The following is a 21,213-nucleotide window of genomic DNA, read 5'->3' as shown; positions in this document are numbered from 1 at the left end:
TTCATTTAGGGCCAAGGAGTTTAAATATTATTATTTGCTAAGTACTGAAAAGCCAAAGCTCTATTAACAATGCTATAGCCAGAGCAGCAGCTGCTAGATTTACAGTGTTAATGCACTTCTGGCATTTCAGAGTACAACTCTACCTCCACATAATTTGTCTACAGGAGTGTGAAAAAGCTTTTCTTATTGAGAACACAGGGATAGGCTATGGCAAGTCTTTGCAGTTCCTTCCCACCTCAGGTGTTTGGTCTCCAGCACGAGCAAAGCAATAAAATAACTCATGGGCCACTGTCACCAACACATTTACTAGTTTCTACTAGTTGCTACTCGTTTCAGTCATCAATGAATGATCACTTAACAAATGATGCTGTGTACTTAATGCACATCTCTCTACTCACCTGTCCTTAGAATTTATACCGTCCATGATGAGACTGACAGGAAGATGAAGAAAAATTACTGTAAAGCAAAGGCTTGTGAGTGAAATAATATCTACAGCATTTTTGTAGCCCTGCAAACCTAAATGTGTGTGGTAGTGTGTTTTCAAGCAGTCATAATAGAAATATCAGATGGCTAGCTATTGCCATCCTTGAGAATGCCTTATTTTGTTTCTTCTACATGTAATATTTCATTGTGAATACCAGGGAGATTATTCAAGCAAATTTATTACCTCGCTTATTAACAATCTGTCCCCCTTTTTTTTCAGAGACAATAATAGACTGCACTCTATATTTGCACTCTATCTTTAGTACTGATATAGGCAGAAAAGGTACATAATAGTAGAGATTGTTATGTGTGTCTGCTACCATGGGTTTTCTCTAAAGCTTTACCTGTGTAAAAAGGCATAGGAAACAAAATCTAAAATGAAAATGTTAATTTGAAACAACAGAAAACAAAGTCCTTTAAACTTTGCTAGGAAAGAAAAAAATTTGTAAAGTATCAAAGTATCAAAAATATTTGATCAATGTTATCGTTAGATGAATAGTATAAAATATTTAATAATATCAGTCAGTCTTTAAACAATTTAGCTTTGTGTCCTTTGTCTTATTGAATGTTATTGCAAATAATACTGTCAAGTCTGTGGACAGGAATGTGTCTAAAACAGTGACTGCTTACTCCTATCAGTAGACTAGGTACTATCTGTTGTATTCCTGAAAACGATCATCATAAGAAAACTCTAAATTGCATATGGACATTCTGTGGCAAGATAATCCTTAGATTATGTGAATCCAACTGCAACTATTTGAACATTAGAAATGCCATAACAACTGCTTCATAGCAAAAGTTAGAAAGGGTCACAACATTACGGCACTTCTGTGACTAATAATCACTCTTAGCTGGAGAAAAATTCCATTAAATCAGTGGTAAAATCACTGTAATAAAAAACATACATTTTCATTTGAATCAGTGTGAACATGATTAGGAGGCTCAAGTCAGTATTAGTTTATACTTACTTGCATGTCAAATCAGAGCATTATATAATTACTTGCTTATGCTCCTTTGTGCATGTTTGCCTACACAGACAGTAAATTTACTCTGCCTTTGCTTATAATAAATTCAACTAGTTGTATTACATTCTCTGGGTAACAAAAATAGATTAGATTTATATCTATTCCCTCTACAAAGTAACACAGAAATTCCTAAAAATCTTGTCTTGAAAACCAGGCCCTGGAAATTTCTATTAGATCTTTTATGTGATGCTGCTTATTTTTATTACAGTTCTTACTGAAAAGTTTGGCCTTTCTATAAATGTTTCTTTTTCATTCCATAAATAAATAAATAAATAAATAAATAAATGAGTCAGACATTCCCAGCAGTGTGGAGGCTGGAGATCTCTAGTCCAACCCCTGTGCTCAAAGCAGGGTCACCTACAGCAGGTTGCCCAGATTTGTGTCCAGACTGGTTTTGACGATCTCCAAGGAGGGAGATCTCCACAACCTCTCTGGGCAAACTGTGTCAGTGCTCAGTCACCCTCACAGTAAAAAAGCTTCTTCTTACATTTAAATGTAATTTTAATTTGTGCTTATTGTCTCTTCTGTCATTGGGCTACAGTGAGAAGAGTCTGGCTCTATCTTTCTCATCCCTTGCTCCCATCAGGTGTTTAAACACATTATTCAGATCTCCCCTTATCCTTCTTTCTCCATGCTGAACAACTCCAGCTGTCTCAGCCTCTCCTTGTATGACACGTTCCAGTCTTTTTGCCCTCCACTGTCTTTGTTGCCCTCCAATAAGTTCATGTCTGTCTTGCACTGGGGTGCCCAGAAGTAGATCCCCAGGTCCTTCTCTGAAGTGCTGGTTCCCAGCTGTTTGGCCAACAGTGTTTACTAGAGTACTGAAAAATGATTTTTTTACATTCACTATTCAACCTGCAGCACATTTGGAATTGTCAGGCATAAAAAAACAGCCATGCACATTTTTATAATGAAAATAAATTAAAAGAACTGCTCAAGTAAACAATATCTACACAAAATTATCTGCTGTCCTTATGCATCTTCTTTACATTTAACCTACAAAAGTGATTTAAAGCTGGATTGTCAAAAAGGTTAGTGATGATAAAAAAAAAAAAAACATTGATTCAAACATGGTGTACCCATGTTTTCTTTAGGGCAGAAAAATATTACTCCGCTAATCTGTTCCACTCAATAATCAAAAATTGTATGTGACAACTATTAGTACTGCTATGCTTAACTCTCGAAGTTGAGTTAGATTCATCTTATCTTTCTTTACATGAGCCCTAGGCTCCCTTTATAATCAGCGGAAGGAGAAAGGCTGATTCTTTTATTGTCTTTAATAAAATATATAAATTAAAAATCATAGAATCATAGAACGTTTAAGGTTGGAAGGGACCTTAAAATCATCTAGTTCCAACCCCTCTGCCATGGGCAGGGACACCTTCCATAAAATAAAATAAAATTAAATAAATAAAATAAATAAAATAAAATAAATAAATAAATAAAATACATCGAGATATCAACTTAGAAATCAGAGTCAGAATTGGAAAACAATTAATTTATTTTCTGACTTAAAGAAAAAAATATTTTCTCATGTAAATTCATACATTTTATAATGTTCATGTTTATGTAGACAGATCACACTTCATCTGTTGGAGTAAAATTAACACCCTTGAGGTAGATATACTTTATATCCTTCACGAATTGTATACTCATAATGGCCAAAAGGAACTGTTTTTCTGGCCCAGCATGAGGGCAGTCTGATCTGTTTTGATTCCTGTAACAGGCTTCCCTCATGTCTGTTGTATTTGAAGTACCATGACTAAAGAGTGTGGTAGTGCTCAGGGCTATTCTTCTTGCTGACAATAAATTATTTGTTTTGGGCATGCTCAGAAAATACTTTAGAAACAAAAATCCAAGCTGTTTATTGGCCCATAAACAAATTTACATCATGGTCCTTCCCTGCTACTGAGCAAAGTAATTTTCTTGTAAACCTGGATGCCAGGCAACTAGATGGAAGAGAGAGGCAAGAAGATTCAGCCAATACTCTTTGGCATGGGTACTTAAATTCTGTCCTCATTTTATCTGTCTTTGTTTATTTCACTAAATTAGTATTATGATTTCTAGCCTGTCTGATTGCAGTACTTCAGACTCCTGAGATGAAGAACAAATAACTTACTGTACAAGGGCCACATAATACGAGCAGTGATTACATAGGCTGTGTAGTCTGACTGATATTCTTTGTGAGGTTTGTCAAAAGCATGGGTTTCAAAGTTGAAAGCGTGATTTGAGAGGTGTGATGTAGCAAAAACACTTGACCCTTGAACCAATTCTGCTTTTTGGCAGAAAAAGATAGTAATTTTCTAATTAGCTCAAAATAGGAATACAAAGACAATGTTTTTGAGCAAACTAACAATAAGAGGTTTCAGAAAAGCAATAGGTTGCTCATAAAGCAAGTAAATCTTAAAACAGGAAACTGTGCTAGAGAGTAGAAGTTTGCAGAACAGAGCTGGAAAGGCAGAGAAGATGTACCATGCCACAAAGTGGCAAGAAATGACCTTAACATTGATTGTGGGAACAGCTAATGAGGTTGACTGGGTTAATAGTCTCCCTTTGACTTATACAAGAGCTATGCCCAGACAAACGTGACACAATAAAGCTGATTTTAAAACATCTTAAGAACTTTCATAATTAAAAATAGGGAAGATAAGATGGAATATATCTGCCCATGTTCAGGTTCTGACAGAGCAGTTCCCCAAGTTTGGAGGAACATTATGGGGGAACATGTTCACAGGAATCTCCTGCAATAAAGCTTTTGTCTAAAGCTTACTGAGTCCAGTGATTTTTGTTTGTTTGTTTGTTTTGTTTTGTTTTTTGGACTTAATCTCTTGCTTAGAAACATCCAGTCCCTACCTTAATTCATCTCAGTTCTGTTACCAATAGCAGCCACATGTAGTTCTCAATGTATTTTCACACTTGCCCTCAAAGGCATCAATTATTTTTACCTCCTTCATTTACAAACCCATCACTTTGTACTAATTCAAATGTTTTCTAAAATGCCACCTATTTTTGAAAACAGTAGGAGTGAATTTAAGAGTGAGAAAAGAAAACAGTCAAACTCAATATTGCTAGCCTTTCCATTTTCTGCTGGGTCCAAGCCACCATGTTTCTGAATCAGAGTAGAGGCAGGGAACATCTGTATTTGTGTATTTTATTAGGTAAGGATACTCTTAGTACTAATTAACATATAGACAATAATGTTAAGTGATCACTTTTACAGCTGTTCATCTTCTATGTTGTATTATACTGACAGCCCTCGCCCCCCCTTCTTTTTTTTCACATAAGAATGGTCTCCTGTAGTCTGTACAAGGTTATTTTCCCTGTTACAAGATGGTTATCCTCTTTTTGCTTCTAGCTGAGCCTTAGTATGATTTCTTTAATTCATATCAAATGTGCACGTTGCATTTTTCAACACAATTAAAGACTAGCTTCTGATAGAAAAATAGTATTAGAATGAATTAGTCGTTCGTACTAGTTCAATACCAGATACAAAGAATCTGTTTTTAATTAAGTGTCCCTCCGGTGAAAATGCTGTGTTATAAAAATGACAACTCAGCATGCATATGAATACTGCATTATAACTTCGATGTCATGTTTGCTTAGTTTACTGTTTTATGAAATGTATTGCTGTGCTGTGCCCTACTGGAATTGAATTAAATTATGAAACTCAAGCTGGCACAGAAATAATGGACTGAGGATGTATACAACATTACATTCTTCCCACTCCTCTTAATAACAAATAAACCAAAATGTCATCTGGTTTCATTTTTTTGGAGGAAGTGGAGTGGTATAGAAAAGTCAGGAGGGGTGCTTTCATACTTTGTAATACTTGCATTGCAAGATGATGTAAAATTCTGAAATAACTTTTGCCTGGCTTAAGGAATACTCGGAGGAAAGTCCTTCAAATGTGATGAACAAGGTCTCTTTTCTTATGGTTTTATTTTTAGGGAAAAAAAAATACTGTGGAATTGTCAATGCAGCTGTGAGTATAATTCAGGACAGAAAATGTAGGAAATATATAATTCCCTCAAAACTAAGACTGAGTCCTTAAGATCAGTTTAGCCTCATGGCACTTTTCACAACTGCTAGGTTTTAAGTTAAGGTGTCCCAGCTATTTTAAATGAGGAATGTTTGCAGCTTATATGCTGTTCTGCCTCATCTCTCCTAGCTAGCATGTTCTGCTTTTCCTTTCATCAGCCTCTGCACATGAAATGGTTCTTGAACTTCTCAACCTAGTTTTGGATTCTTTCTCTGATTTAGATAAGGGAAGAAGACCTAATTGAAAACTGATTGTTTAATGTGTGACTATATGATGTTTTACAGCCATTTCTGCAGTGTTTAATAGTGAGTGAAGTGTTTCACTTATGTAACTGGGCTTTTGAAACCTCAGTGTTTTTAAATATCTACAGAATACCGAAAAGCAGTATTCAGGCAGGTGCTTAGTATGCCTGAATATTTTTTTCCATTTTATCTTAGAAAAACAAACAAACAAACAAAACAGTTATAGGTTTCTTGGAACCATTTAGACTATTCTAAGTGACATAAAAGATAAGCAGGTTGCATGTTAGATTTCAATGTCTTGTCTGAGTTGTCAGAAATATTTACATTACTTGTAAATAAAGCATTGCTTATTAACCTTTCTGTGGTTGACTAAAATAGTTTAACTTACCAATTGAGCGTGCAGCATATTTATTAAGAAAAAAAAGCATGATAAAGCTGTAACAGATATTTTTTTCCATGATTTTTTCCAAATTAAATACAGTATGTTTAATCAAATTGATTGTGTGTTTGTTGTTGTTTGTTTGTTTTTTCCCTTTGGAAACAGAATAAAATACAACAATGAAAGAGTCACAGGGAGAAGAAATATCATTAGCATTTTCTTAGGTTTTCCAGTTTCCCATTTCTCGTCATTGGGATGACCTATGGAACTTGGTCTGCAACCTGAGGATTGTTCCTCGGCCATCCCAGGAAATATTGGCCATCTTCACAGAGGTTTCTGTTTCCGATGAGAATCTATATCTCTTGTCCACAGCCCAGTTTATGTGCTACCATACTAGCCACATTATATCCTGTCATAATTTGTATAATGGCATTGAAGAAGAATCTCTTCAGAAGCCTTTGAAGCATACAAAGCAATCATATATCACTAGAATTTGGGGCAAGAAACAGAAGACCACTTCATTCAGTATTAATGTCACAGAGATTTTGATTCTTGTGTGTGAAACATCGTATATGAGTGACACAAAATATGCACAGATCAGGGTTTCACTTGGATATATAATTAAGTTGATTTGTTAACATATTAAATGATCAATCAGCAAATAAAACACAGGTTAGAAATAGTAACCTGTGTCATCAGTTATTTAGATATTTTTCCTCTTGGAGTAAGATTCTATCTTTATCTAAATGTAAGGAATATAATCTTTGCCAGATAATCAGTTTTCACTCATGAAGCAATTTCAAACCACCCTCATAATTTATCCAAATGGGCATTCATTTCAAAGTAACCACACCTGAGTTGAGTACACCCTAATTTGAAGACTGTTTATAAAACAAAGGTACTATTACTGTTCTTGTATGTTTGAATTAACTCACAGTCTGACTTTCCAACTATTTTTGTCTCTTTTACCATTGCAAATATCTATAAGTAGGCTTGATAATAGAATGATAAAATGAACAAAACATTCAGAATACTTCAAGGTTCTCTCTAGCCTGCTCAGATTTTGCATCTTTTGTTCTCAGAAGGTTCTACTGCATTTAGGACATTATTCCTGGGTTGAACTCTTTATTTTATAACTTTTTTTAAATGAATAGTAAGTCTACAACTGAAAAAAAAATAAAAAAAGGAAAAGAAGAAGGAAAAGGAAGGAAAAGAAGAAGGGAAGGGAAGGGAAAAAAACATCAATAAGAAAGGATTTTCTGAAGTTTTGCGTCTTGCTTGGTCACAAAGAAAAACAATAGTTGCTGTTAACGTTAAATATTATTGTTAAATGTCAATCAGAAAAGCAGGTCAACATTTCCTTACATGTAGAAAAGCAATCATTGAGAAAGGAAATGAATCATCCTGTTAGATGAGAAAAAAAAAAAGATATGCATGATTTAGAATGACTGGAGCAAAAGTAAAATGGTAAAAACTTTCAGAGTCACCACAGAAGACTGAGTATTGTCTCATGATGGTATACTAGCTGATTTTCTGTCTTTCTTGTAAATTAAGCAATTCTACAGATTGGGAGAATATTCATCTCCCCTAATTTAGGTTAAAAATTAGTTGTTTAAATTCAGGTTAGTCTCCCTAGGGACCATTTATAGCGAATGAAAGAAATAAACTATTCATTTAATCTTAAACTGGTTGTATTATGGTAGGCAACATGAATTATTTTCTGAAGTTACATGATTGACCACAATGGAGACCAGAACTTGGACTTCTAAAATGAGGTATCTTAGATTAGAGAAGATGAGTCCCAGTCTGGGTATATTGCTACAAATTAGTTGGCATTTCAGACTGCCAGCTTTGTTTCTCCATTTTGATGGGAGGGGGAAAAGATCTTTGTAACCTAGTTAAAAATAATATTATATTATTTTTATATTGCATGTTTTGAATTTTTATATATAACTTCAGAATCAGAATATTTTTATTTAAGACTTAAATATTGATAAAGTATAAACACAAGATGGCAGAGATAAGAAATACAATAAATATTTCAAAGCTATATTTGAAAATTGTTATTAGGTTTTGAATAATAGCAATTAGTGTTGTTCTCTGAATAATAGAACTAAATATGCAGTCTTTTCACTTAATGCTTGCCAAACTGTGCCACTGGACAGAAAAGTACAAAATACCCATGTATGCTTGATAAATAGTAAGTCCTCTTCTAGTAAGTCTATATTGAGCTAATGATTGGAGATTGTTTTAAAATCTGAAAGATGTGTTTGCATGTCCCAGTTACAACTGTTGGTAGTATTAATTAGTTTGGTGCTGGGTACTGTTGTTAACATGTAATATTTGACTCTTCTTTAAAGGATTCTTTTTGAGAATAACTGTGACAATATTCTGTCCTTCATCTAACAGTTGCATGAAAATTCCTATTGATAATCAGGTATAAAGTCACAGATTATTGATTAATAATACCAATACATTTGATATACTGTGTTTTACTTTTTTTTTTTTTTTAATATGATTTGCAGAAAGAGCTTTAACTTCCCTGAATGGGAGTCAAATAAGTATTTTATGTAGTATTTCCACAGATGTGAGCAATTTTATTTCTCTGTACAAAAATCCATAGCATACAAATGAGCATGAACATTTGAAGCATCAGCACTAATTCCTTTTATATCTGTGACATTATTTAAAGACAATAAGCATTGAAGAATTTGCACAGATTTAAGGAAGGTAAATGTATTTTTTAAAAAGTGTTTGTGCACTGACAGGTTTTCCCCTGTTTACTCTAGATTACAGAGGATGCAGCTGTTGCCTCCAGAGGGTGGAATGTAAGGGGTATATATTCAAAGTACTGAACAGTATTCTAATAACGGTACTCACTTTTAGAATTGTTGGCAGAAATGCTTGTATAACTCTTTAAGGATAACTTTTAATTTTACAGGACAGCGTTCCAGGAGACAAGATAACATTTTAAGAAAAAAACAAAACAAACAAACAAAAAACAATAATGTCTTTATATTAAACTAGTTCAACTAAAAAAAAGATTGAAGAGTTGGGCCTTGATACTCCTACTGCAGGCAGTCAGAAATTATGCTATTGATTCTCTGGGTGCACAATATGCTCTGCTGTGCTTTTAGGACTGTGATGAATTGAAATTGTTTGATCTTGTGCTACTAACTGTGAGTTAAGTTTTTATAAATAAACCTAGCAGTTACCTCTTTTTACTTTAAGAGCTGAATGGTAAACTTATTCTTCCCGATTCTGTATTTTTGCTTTGTGGCTCTTTCTATCGATCGTTTAAAAACAAATTATATTAAAACTTACAATAGTATTCCAGGCTCAAAAGTGAGCATTTTGTTTATTTTATTCCTCTCATTTTATCATATTCTATTTATTTTAAAATTCAAAAGCTAACCTGGTTTAATTATATGCATCCTGAATTTGATGCTCTGCCATGCATGCATGGGACATCACCATGTTCAACAAAATGACAATGGGCACATATCATGGTCACTCTCTCACAGAAGTGAGTGGGAGAAGGGAAAAGTGCTGGTACTTCAACAAAGTGTGACAAGAAAACCATTTCTGTGTATGGCTCGAATAAAATTCTAGTTTCTAATTTCAAAATGTGGCAATGAGTTTTAGTAAGCTGGGAATCCACATGAAGATAGAGAGACAGAGAGAGAGAGCTGTATATATTTGTCTGTATATGTACGTGTAGAGGTTGGACTAGATGATCTTGGAGGTCTCTTCCAACCTAGACAATTCTGTGATTTCTGTCATTTCTGTCTTATATATATTGTTTCCAAGAGTAACTGGAAAATAGAAAGGAAACGTGATCTTTATCATTAGAGCGTCCTTCAAGAGGCAGAACATCTATCTAGTCATGGAGTCTGTGGTAGTCTTTCAGCACTGTGAAATCTCCATACACTGACATTTGAAACCACATAGTTCGGCTCAATGATGACAGCAAGATATGGACCTATTCATCAGCATAGCTGCAGAAAAATTTCACAGGCTGCTGATAACTTACAAATTTGCAGAATAATTCTGCCTTGGTTGAATCGTCCAGTCCTTTCCACAGCCAAAGCAGCACATACCCGTGGGTTGTATTTCAGAGCTACGCTAAAGTTTTACAAGAAATGGTGAACAAGATAAGAATAAGGGATTTTGGAATAAAAAGAAAAACAGCAAAACAATTCAGTTAGATTTCAGTGGCCTAACAATAAATTTATGTAAAGCCATACTCTGAGATTAGTGGGAAAGACAATGTTAAGTGAAACTTAACATTGCAGAAACTACAAGTGGGAGGGAAAAGAACTGATATTTCATATCTTTATTGACTGGGTGGCATATTAGTTTAGTTGCAAATGCATTAGTATGAACAAACACATATCCACTTATTTTCAGTCACATGTATTGATTAGTTATTGCTTTAGGGTAAGGTGCCGTATCAGTTTAGATGTTTATTTTGGTTGAATTACATTGGTCTAAACACCCATGTAAAACTGCTAGCAAATATAGAATAAGATGGTCAAAGGTAGCTGATGGGTACACTGAACAAGTATTCATTTACTTTTTTAAAAAAAAAAAAAAGAAAAAGAAAAAACAGGATCATTTTTAATGTCTTGATTATGCTTACCTATATATCCCTCTTCTACACCTCTCACCATCCTACCATCAGGAACTGCTGTCAGAGGAGAAATATTTCACAGAAAGATTTGGCAACAGGTAAATAAACACTGCATAAATAATAGAATACAATGTCATTGTGTTTCCAACACTAAACAAGCTGAATACTTGGATTTTTCTTATGATTTTTGTTAATGGTAGCAGTCAGTGGTTCCGCTGTATCATCCAGGGTCACCAGTCATAGGCTGTGACAGTGTTGAGCTAGGCACCATGCAGACAAAGCAAAGAAACACAAATCCTACCTCAGAGCTCACTCTTCAGTTGTAAGGAGAGGCAGCAGATGGACTGGCATACAGGGGCCACGAGGTAACTGTTGGACAATCTGCAGCCAAACACTGTCAAGTTTCTTGTATGTACCGTGGTAAAAGAGAGTTCTTAAAGATAATTTAAAACATGAGTACATGTGCAGGTATTTACTTCAGAAGTTTTTCCTAAAACAAGTTGATTTCAGCTGCCTGCTGCTTGTGTTGTAATCAATGCAGAATGACACAGAGTGAATCTGTTTAATTTGAACAGGCTTTATAAACATGTGGGAATTATTGGTAATAACAAAATTACTCATTCAGGAATAAGCACCTGAACAGATAATCATACTTTGTGGTATAAATTAGGAAGAAAAAAGGGGGGGGGGGGGAGGGGGAATGATGGGGGGAAAGCCTGCAGTGAAAAGTAATCCTGTCAGTCTGACTCATACAACAAGCCAAAAGTTTAGGTCTACTCATTCAAGCACTGATTGCTCTTATAATTGAGGAGCACAAACTTGAGGCACTGTTTTCTGATATCAGAGCTCATCTGCATATGATTTGCCACACTAGTTGAGCTGTTCCTGTATTGTTCACTCAGGTTTCTCATTTCCTTCTCTGGTAGGTTTTCAGAGTGAGGCAGGGTCCTTGAAAAAAAGTAGTGAAGTTTTTCTCATAGCAAATGGCACTGGGTAGGTAATTACAGTCAGTTAGTGCTGTTTTTAGCTAAATTTATGGTTGACTTCAACATTGTCTTTACATATGTCTCATCATTAAGTAAACTGTGAATATTTATGCACACACACATATATATATATATATATTTCCAGAAGACTGACTGACACAGTAGGTTGCAATAAGAGGACTGTTTATAATAATAAAGGAATAAACATAATGTTGGCTTAGAAGCATCAGTGAGAATCAACTGCTTTTTTTTTCCCCTATTTATTTATTTATTTATTAAAGGTAAGATGACTTATTAACAAAAAAGCAAAAGACTTCCTACCCAAGAGGTTTAAATATACTGACTTTTCAGTATTTTGCTGAAACTAAACCTATTGGTTTTACTTCAGGTAATTTGTATCATTGTACTACCATTAAATCACAGACATTATGCCACCACTAAAACTATTTTGTTCAGACTAGCGTGAGTTTGTGTAGTCTCTTTGACTAATAAAATATTGCTTTGTTGAAGTAAGCATAACTCATTCACCCCAATATAAGCGCAATTGCCCGTACACGTGCTCAACCCAGCTAATGCATATTCTGCTAAATGAGGAAAGTTGTGTGCCATTGGATGGTTATTTCCCTCTCCGCATTCACAGCCCTAACAAGGTGCTAGGGAGGGTACGCACATTACATCGCTGCTTCATTTCTGCGCACAACACCCTGCTCCGGTGGCTCCTCCTGTTGCTTGCGAGGAGAGCTGCCTATCTGATTTTGGAGCTCTGGCAAAAAGCCTGAGCTCATTGATTACAGATCACTGTTAATAAAGAGCATTTGTAATGCAGCAGTGGTGATACAATCTCCACACGCCAGTTCATGATGGCCCTTCAGTCTCTACAATTAAGTCGTCCAGCAGGCATGCCCCCTGTTGCAGCTGCTCTGTCAATCTCATTTTGTAGTACAAATGATCTTAGACCCAGTGTTTGACATGGGGTTTTAACACCAAAGAAGGCAATTCTGCAACTTCAAATGAGCCTAATTGGTTGTGCGCTCAGGCGTTCACTCAAGCTGCTTCAGTCCATCAGAGAGAGATTTCCAACTAATTGAACAGCTCAGAAGAAAAAGAACCACGGAAATCACAATGCACTGGGCCGTTTGAGAGGGTTCTTTTCTTGATAAAAACCTTCAAAATAAGATATATATATATATATATTTGTGAAATCAGCCACCTGTCAATCTGGAAAGCGTTTTCATTGGTACAGAAGCTCTTAATGAGATATGGCCTAATAATCAGTGGCTATTAATTACAAAGCCTACAGTTGAATGTACTTTTTTTTTTTTAATATTATTTTATTGAAAATGTTTATTTTGGATGGGCAAAATATATTGTCAAAAGCTTTTCCTATGGTGCGTAACAATTATGTGGTAATGGACAGACAGGACTGCTATTCAAGACAACCTTACTGCTAAAGCGTGCAAAGTTATTCATGTGTTCAGAGGTGGGAGTGGGCTGGGTGAGATTCTGCTCACGTAAATATTTGTCTTTCTTTATATATTTTTTTTTTTATTTTAGCACAGTGGAATTTAAATTAGCATGTTTGATCTAGAAAATTAGGAAGATGGTTTCTCTTCTGAATTGTACCATTTTTACCTCTTGTTTTCACTCTATTGATTTAAATAACTTCCCTTCCAAGGTCAATTCACAGAGACTTTTGCCCTGATGTTTACATACTGTATGTCTAATAATTCCATATCTATTCCATGAGTGATTCAAACGTATAATTTATACAATATTTGTATTTGACATTCAAGGTAGTAATTCACATCTGAACTGATAACAGCTCAGTACCTACTTTTAAAAAAGAAAAAGGATGATAGAACAAACAAAATAATACATATTTATTATATATTTTTGATAGAAACTAAATATTTCTGCTTCAGTAAATATGAGTACAAAACTTCATTTCAATAGGCTTGTTCTGGGGAGGGACTGATTAACCCAGTCTAATAAAGCACTTTAACAGCTGTTTAATTTTTAAAATGTAAGTAGTCCTCTGGTTCTCTAAGTCCCTATTGAATGATCTGTATGCTTAGTCAGGGACAATGATTGTCCACTGAGTTTACAAAACCTATGAAATATACATACATGTGTATATGTATGTGTGTGTGTGTATATACACATGCATACATATATAGCTATATACCAATAAAATATAAAGTAGTCATTCCATGTTGCCATAAATTCCTGAGACTGTGAGGCTTATGCCTTTACTTGTCTAGGAATATTTTTTACAAAATTAGACCATAAAATAATGGTATGTCCCAATAAAATAAGACCTCAGTTGACTGCAGGGAATGCAAAACTCCATGAAGTCTATGAGTGTCAGTTGGTCAATGACCAGGTAGTTATGGCACCATTTATATATTGTTTATTGTGTTTAAGGCCCAGTAGCAGTGGAGCCAAACCCAGACTACAGAAGTCTCATAAACACATATATCCTAACGTTTTATGGGCATCTATAGAAGTTAACAGCAGCACTCTCATTTGACTTAAGTGAGAACAGAATCAAACACTTCATGATCAAAGAATAAATTCTGAACTGAACAGTGAAGAATAATATCTGCATATTCAGAACGTACTTTTCCCAATCACTTGAGGTGTTTTATTGCTCCACTGTTGAATTTTAAAATTCAGGCATATGTAAGAGGATATAAACATAACGTGGTTACTTAAGTAAAATATCCTTTTATTTCAGGAATATTCCCTAAATTAAATTAAAACTTCATGATGTTTATCTCTCTGAGGAAATATTTCAGTGTAAACTATACCCTAAGAATATTTTTGTGTAAAATCTGAAGGCTCACACTATACATATGATATCAAATGCACTTGTAATCCTATAGTAAAGACAGTAATTGCTAAGTGCTTTGTAGGTCCCCTAACAGTGGGGTGGAGCTGTAGCTACAGGGATCCCTGTTGCTGAACTCAGCAAACAAGCTGTCCATGTGATTCCAGATGTTTCTGTTTTTTGGGGGCAGAGGACCTCCCAGGATCAGAATGCCAGCATGTCTGAGGTACAGAAGCCACCCTTTGACACTGGAAACTCAGTAGTCCTAACCCTGAAGCTCTGAAAGAATTGAGTTGGATCCTCAGGGGCAAATGGGCTAAACAGATTCATGTTGTCAACTGCCTTAGCTAATTGCATCTGCCAAAAATCTCACGTTTAATTTGCGTGCGTGTGTGCGCACACACACAAACGCACACACATAGTATATTTTTAAACCAAGAGGGAAAAAAAAATAATAAAAAGAGCTGAAAACCATATGCAGAAAAACAGCTGTACTCATTTGTGCTATAAACCAGCTGAGTCAGCCCTTAAATCGAGCTCTAATTAATTTGAGCACACGGTGTAACCAACAAAGAATGGCAACAGACAGAAGAATGGACCGTGTTGATGGGGATTAGTCTCTAGCAGAAAAGATGCATGAGCGAGGGAGTCTGATGACAGCTAATTGCTGCCCAGAGGACCAAAATAATGGGCGGTCTGCAAGAGACAGAAAAAGGAAAGGGCTGGTGGAAGTAGTCATCAGGTGTTTGCGGTGATGAAGTTCATTGTCCACACTGTTTACTCTGGTGTTCAGCCTTAATGTCCATTTGGAACTGGCACAGTAAGGAGCCGTGTTAAAATAATAAGATCTTAGTGTGCAATGTATTGATGGAGTCAGAACTCCATGCAAATGCCCCTTTCACAGTGGTTGTTCAGTCTGAATGGCATGTAAGGTTCAGGCACTGAGAGCCTTGGCAGCAGCTGAAAAGCCTGATGTTTTCACACCGCAGCTTCTGCGGACACTTAACATCTGTGCTTAATACAACTTCCTCCAATAACAACTGTTTAAGTGAGTGATGTCTGAAGAGATTTTTTGCCCTTTAAGATCTGTTCACTCTGTTAACACCCTAATTTTTTATCAAGGGATGTATGGTATGGTGTTACAAAACTGCTAGTAGCTTAAACATTGTTCTGCACTATTTTGCAACTGCCTTGCTAGAGGTGGAAGTAAATTAAATACATTTCTGTGTTTGCACTTGAAATCTGAACGATTGTGAGGATGAATGTTTAATACTTGATAAATATGCACCATATTAGCCAGCCCTTATGATTTCTCGTGTGAATGTGTTAATATTTCATATGAAAAGAAACATTGCAACCCTAAAGCTCTATTCAGTGTAAATTACCAGCGGTGTGACACTGAAATTCAAACCACAGGTGTTGCCAGCTAACCACTGAAGGCTGATGGTCTGCAAAATCCTAATACTGTTCTCATAATTTGTTCAGAATTTTGCTTTGCATATATCCATTACAGCAGGACAGAGTCAAACTTCCCGAAAATTGCAGAAAAGTGCTTTCTAGGAGAACAAGTAGCAATTCCAAAACAAAATATTTTCTGTGATTAGAAAGTCATCCCAGTCAGAGACACAAGAATGCCATACATAACGTATACATAGACACTGCACAACCCATGGAAACATGTTCATACATATATAGATATGAGTGTTTTATCAACAGTAAATGTCATCAGTGGCTGATAATAGAAAAGGGAAGCTATCAGATATTTAAGAATTAATCCAAAAAAAAAAAAAAAAAAAGAAGGGGAGGGGGGAGGGGAGGAGGAAAAGAAAATGCTGTTCATATAGTTCCAGTAAGAGATAAGGTTAGAACAGCTATCTAATATGGTGCAAAAGTTACCATCAAGTAGCAAGAAAGTTAAGTCAAATCTAGTATAATAAGACAATTAAAATTGCAAGATTGGGAAACTTAAATTCACCATATATAAAAGACAGCTAAAGAATTTTCTCAATCGTTTTTTCTTGATTTCTTAAGGAACATAGGTACACTGTCCTGGCATGGGGAAAAATAAATAAATAAATAAAAAAGATAAACAGTATATTCTGAGTATTCAAGATGGCTAGTTTTCTGAAGAAAGCGGTGGAAAAGCTCCTATCAAACAATAGTCAAACAACAAACAATAGTCAAACAACAAATTAAAACATGTTTATATAATCAGTGCCAGCTGATGAAATTAGCTGTACTGACATCATAAACAATGTAAGGTCTCAGTACTACATTGATTTCTGTTTTAAAATAGTTTAATGAAAAATATCATGATGCCCATATGGAAGAAATTAAACTGATCTGCAAACACTAATTCCAAAAGGAAAAAATGTGCACCCAAAAAGGGGCAAAAAGTCTAGTTAGATCCTGCCAGGTCCTGTTCATGAGTGACCTGTACTCATTTTCTGTTGTGATTTAAATAAAGTATAAAATCATTGCTTATGAAATGATGAAGATTAAAAAATAAATAAATAAATTTCCAAGTAGGAAATAAAAAGTATGAATTTATACATTCTTTGATAAAGAAAAAATGTAATTGACTGTATTTACTTTAATTTAACATCATTAGACTTTTTTTTCATGCCATGACACTTTCCCAATCAGAAAAAGAAGTGTTTGCTCTCAAACTGATATGAAGCTCTCAATATTGCCTTTAATGTTATTTTTTTCTAGAATTACATTCCAGAAAATGTAATAAAAGTGCATATTCGGAAGGAATGTGTTTCCATCAATTTTTCTCCAAGTAGTCCTGATGATGTAGGACTACAAAGTAGGTAGGTCATACATACCAGATGTGTGACATTGATCTGGAATTTGGTGACATGAAAGAGAATCCAGAGCCACAGTAAGGAAACAGCTAGTTACTAACAAGGGTTAGTACAATTCAGGGTTAGAAGAGAGCACAACAGGCAGTATTGTTTAAAATTCTATAATCCACTCTGAAAAACAAACAAACAAAAACCACACCTGAAAACCTACAGATATTTTAGAAAAGTCATCTGAATTATTGGAGGTCTGAAATATTGTGAATATATAGTTTGCATTTAGGCCACTTCTTAAGCTTTCTTTGGATAAGTAAAACATACTCTTAGAGGAATAATTGAGATTGGATAGTTATTTCATCTAGCAATTTTTTTTTTCAATATTTCACATTCCTCCAAACACAGCAAAGATGGAAATACCTTAACATGACTTAAAATGTGGTCCTTGAAATAGTGACAATCATAGCTATACTACAGCTTTACATGTAGATCAGACATGGCCAGGACTAATCTCTGTCCCCAGCTGCAAGTAGAAGAGGACAGATATATCTGCAAAGCTAACCTCATCTGCATCCCCTTGCCTCCAGGTCTCTGTTAAACCCGTTGGGTGCAGACTATAGCTTGTATTCTCTTTTGAATGTGCTGTGGCATTGCTTGGACCAATGGGACGCTGACTAAAGTTGTGCCAAGCCTAATAACAATTAAACAACATGGGAAAGTCTGGTCCTGGATAAGTTTACTAGGATAGAGGTAGTCCATGTAGTCACATAAAATAAGCCTTCCTTCTCCTTCATTTTTTTGTTCCACTTAGTATTGATTTTCCTGTAATTAGAACCCACTTCTCCTCATGGCTGACCAAGAAAAACAAAATGATTAAGTACTCTACTTTGAAATTTATCATTAACTTGGTATGTGGCTTTTGGCTACTGAATTAAGCTGTTTGGCCAGATTCTCCCCACCTAATCCAGATGTGAGGTGTCCTAGCTCTCCCATGGATGATCCTTTTCCTGTAGTAGCTACACTATGAACCTGGGCAAGGTTCCTCACTGAAGGGTGTGAACTGAGGATGGTGGGTCCAGATCTTCTGGCCTTTGGTTGTTTTTTCCATAAAAAGGCCACTTCACCCCCCTGAGGTGATGAGAAAAATTATTTTGTTTTCCACATTTATAGAATTTCCCATGAACGAATCTTGTACAGCTGCCGATTGTTCCTTCTTTGCTATATAGAGATAGTGTGCTTTGTGGTTTTGCAGCAGGCTGATTTTTAGTAGATTTCACTCAATTATTCAAGTTATTGTCTGATGAAATTAATATGCTTTATTAAGCATAGAGTATTCTAACATCAAGCATAGGTGCTTCAGCTGCATACTGATAGTTTCCTTCTGCAGAAATCCTGCCAAATCTGCTCCCTTCCTAAGGAATTTCTGTCTTGGCAAGTGATCTTCATTACCAGCTGCAATAGTATGCTCATCCCCAATCACTGGGGAAGCTCTCTCTACCTGGGAGACCCCTAATCCACAGGTTATGCAAACCAATAACAGCCTCAGATGTTTTCATCTGCAAAGATCCAAATTGGTTTTACATCTGTCCTTTGGCTGCTTTGACTTGACTTTGGTCCCTTGGGGTATATCGAGCTAGCGGGCTTGGGCAATGAACTTCCTGTCTCCTGCCATATTGAGGCAGCATCCAACAGTTTGCACAGCTCTGACTGTAAGATGGTCTTTTTTATGTGGATATAATGGATGAGGACTCAGGGGCAAATGGTTGACCATTTCATAACACAGACTCTGTGATATGCAAAGCTTCCATGGAATAAGGACTTATGCTTGATTTCAACTCTGCTCTCTCTGTCTGTTCTAATATCCTTTCAAATTGTGTGACAGGGTTGAGAGACACGGCAAGAGGCAACTGTGTTAAGAGGTTTACAATAGTTCTCTCTTTTCCAGGAGCAGCTTTAACAAGAAAAGACCATGTTCCTGGCACAGTCCCATAGTAGACATTAATCTCAGTCCTCTGGGATGGTAAGGGAATGAGACCCTTGAAGACTCAGTGTCTTTTCTGAGAATTACTTTTAATAGTCCAGCTGAAATGGCCAAACTGACCAAATCATGGGCCAGTGCAAACCAGAAGTGTCCTATTTAAATTGTTATTTCTTGCTTTTTACTTCTTCTATTTAAAAAAAGGAAAAAAAAAAAAAGGAAAAAAAAGATTTTGAATGTTCTATTTCTGTTTAATTGTCTTTGTATCTTTTTCTATAGTGCCTATGCAAACATTTGTGAAACACTGGATATTCTCTTTTCCAATGCAACCTAGTGGCAAGAGCTTATTGGCATTTCTCAAGAGACTTTGGAGTTAAAAGCACCAAGGCTTTCAGTGGGAATACAAACAATTATTTCTATATGCTGGTATTTTTTTCTCTGTAGACCTGGGAAGCAATGTGATAATGAAAGGTTTATTTGTGATGGCTAGATGAACAAGTTGCAGCTGAATAGAGGGCAAGTGTTGTGTGGTTTTGCTGTGTTCATCAACATGCTTTTCTTTGTCTGAAGAAACTAACACTCACGTTGTTTTTGGCTACATGGCACAGTTCTCATCTCGATATATCAGATTTTCTCATTTTCTTGTCTTTTGCCAATTTAATGCATCTCTTTGGGTGATTAATGCTGGGAACTCCTCTATCAATCTCCTCCAGCCAGGTAGCAGTGAGAATGCAAATCTCAGGGCTTTGCTACTGAACCCTGATCACAGGACTTGGAAAGGAAATAAGAGGACTTTTAGGTTCTGATGTGTACCTCTTTTTTGGTATATATTTATTGTATTCAGTTCTAGAAGGAAAAAATCATGCTGTCTTTTTGCTGAAAGGGTGCACAACAGAAATCAACATACAGAAAAATGTGATTATGCAAAAATTGACAAAAAAATACGCCTCTAGAATGCCAAACATGGTTCTGTTATAAGCATGGCTTCTTTATAAAGCTTTATAAGTTTTGTAAGCATGAAATATGATCACCTGTCATATACATTGTTCTTTTTTAGAATGATAAAATCTCTAAATCTCTTTAATCCCACTTGTTGCAAAGTTTCAAATTGTCTATTATTTCGTTATCCAAAATGGAAGCAAGAAGAATCTCAGGCTTCATTCATTAATTACAAATATTCAGATCAGTATAAGTGTGTGATATGGACAAATTCAACTGTTATGCAGGTGAGCATCAATTTCATATATCAGGCAGGTAACTGTATTTGCAAGTACTTTCTGGGACATGTAAACGCTAGTTTAGATATTAAAAGGCTATTTTTCCTCTAAGCAAGGAAAATAAATCATACAAGAGATATTAATAATTAGTTGTTAGTATTTATAGAGCTAATATTTATAGGGCTGATACCTTGTTATGAAACTAAATAATATTTTCACATATTCAAATAACTGAACGTTAATTCATTTTTAAATAGATATTGAAAGAGTTTTGGTTTGATGCTAATTTTGATCATTATGTGTTATAATACATGATAGGACTTAGATAAAAGTGCTATGTGAATATATGGTATTGTTAGTAGGAATTCCATCAATTGGTGATATGTTTGAAAGATAAAACTGACAAATGAATATCAGTTGTTGGACAGATATGAGATGCTTGCTTTTTACCCTTTCATTGTTTTAGTTTTGTTTTTATCATATATCTTTTGCTTACATGGCTTACTAACTATGTAGTTTCTATAGCAACATCCATTGACCGTTGAAATAATGAAAGCCACAGCAGCTCTCCTGCAGTGAAATCCCTCATGCTGACAA

The sequence above is a fragment of the Cygnus olor genome, chromosome 3, assembly GCF_009769625.2.
Source record: "Cygnus olor isolate bCygOlo1 chromosome 3, bCygOlo1.pri.v2, whole genome shotgun sequence".
NCBI classification, from domain to species: Eukaryota; Metazoa; Chordata; class Aves; order Anseriformes; family Anatidae; genus Cygnus; species Cygnus olor.
The sequence above is the reverse complement of the archived record's forward strand: the minus strand, read 5'-3'. Positions refer to the sequence as shown.